Source organism: Penaeus monodon, chromosome 29 (genome assembly GCF_015228065.2).
Source record: "Penaeus monodon isolate SGIC_2016 chromosome 29, NSTDA_Pmon_1, whole genome shotgun sequence".
NCBI lineage: Eukaryota > Metazoa > Arthropoda > Malacostraca > Decapoda > Penaeidae > Penaeus > Penaeus monodon.
The window spans coordinates 33,545,125-33,546,373 of NC_051414.1; positions in this window are offsets into that span (position 1 = coordinate 33,545,125).

Consider the following 1,249-nt stretch of genomic DNA (forward strand, 5'->3'; position numbering starts at 1 on the left):
AGACACCGTGATACCGGAATAGACCGCCCTTTATTAGGCCTAATAAAGGACGGCCACACGAGTATTCTTTCAACAGTAAGTCAGCAATAACTTACTGTCCACTTATCCTCTGACTCCGCGTAATCTACTACTTGTTCGGAAGCAGAGGCGGACATAGTAAGGATGTAGTCTGTTAAGAATCAAATGCTCAACTCAATAATATTTATATACAATTCAATTAATAAGATTTCTGAACAGATACTGCATTTTACATTCATATGTTTTTTGTGTATATGATTTTTAAACAGAAATTAATTTGAGGGTATCCTTGCCGTCACAATTTTTTACATGCGCGCGTTTTTCTATTTCTTGTTTGCAACCACGAACGAACCCACATACGTCGTTGAGCCTGCATTTCTAAAGTAGATGACAAATAACCTGCGGGGAAGGCGGCGCAGGCAACCGCAGACGTCATATTTGTTGCCGAAATCGAGCGAATAAGCGTTAGACATATTCACCCTGCGTGATCAACAAGTTCGGAAATCGCCCACAGGTTAACTTCAAATGGCGGATCATTGCTGAGAAGAAACGATTGTGTGTCCATGCCTAAATGGGGCGGTCGCACGAGCGTTTTTTCAAAGCTCAGTCGGCGGTAACTTCCGAGTTGGCGTAATCACTTACTTGGCCGGAAGTATAAACGGCGAAGCGGTCATTGCAAGAAGAGAGTCTATTGACCATTAGAAAATAAAAAATTGCGTAAATGATAATAATCATATAACTTTCATTTAAGGGGCTGGCGACATTGGGTTAAAAATTGTACTTCAAACGTACTCTCAAAATCTTCCTGTACCATCTACAAATTCTCCATGACCAATGTTTCGCTTTGTGCGTGCGGCGTAAATGTCTAGGAACAAGATCATCTGCACCAAAAAGAGTCGTCGCGATTTTGGATCTACTGTGCTTGCACAGTAATGGTAATTTTGCCTAAAATTTGCAACTAATGAGTTGTTTTTGTTTCTAATGTATTTAGGAGATGTTTTCGAATATATGCTAACAACGAATTGTCAGGCCACTGACATTGTGACAAGTCTCGCGACTCTGCAGTGTGGGTGTTACTGTCTCCTCGTCATTTTAGTTCGCGGTTTTGTTTTTCTATGTGCTGATGCCCTGTGTTTTTAAATCATAATGGATAACTAAGTGAATGGACGAAAGCCAAAGACTTCTTGAAAATAGCATTTGAATTACATTGCTGAAAGAAAGAAAAACTTTG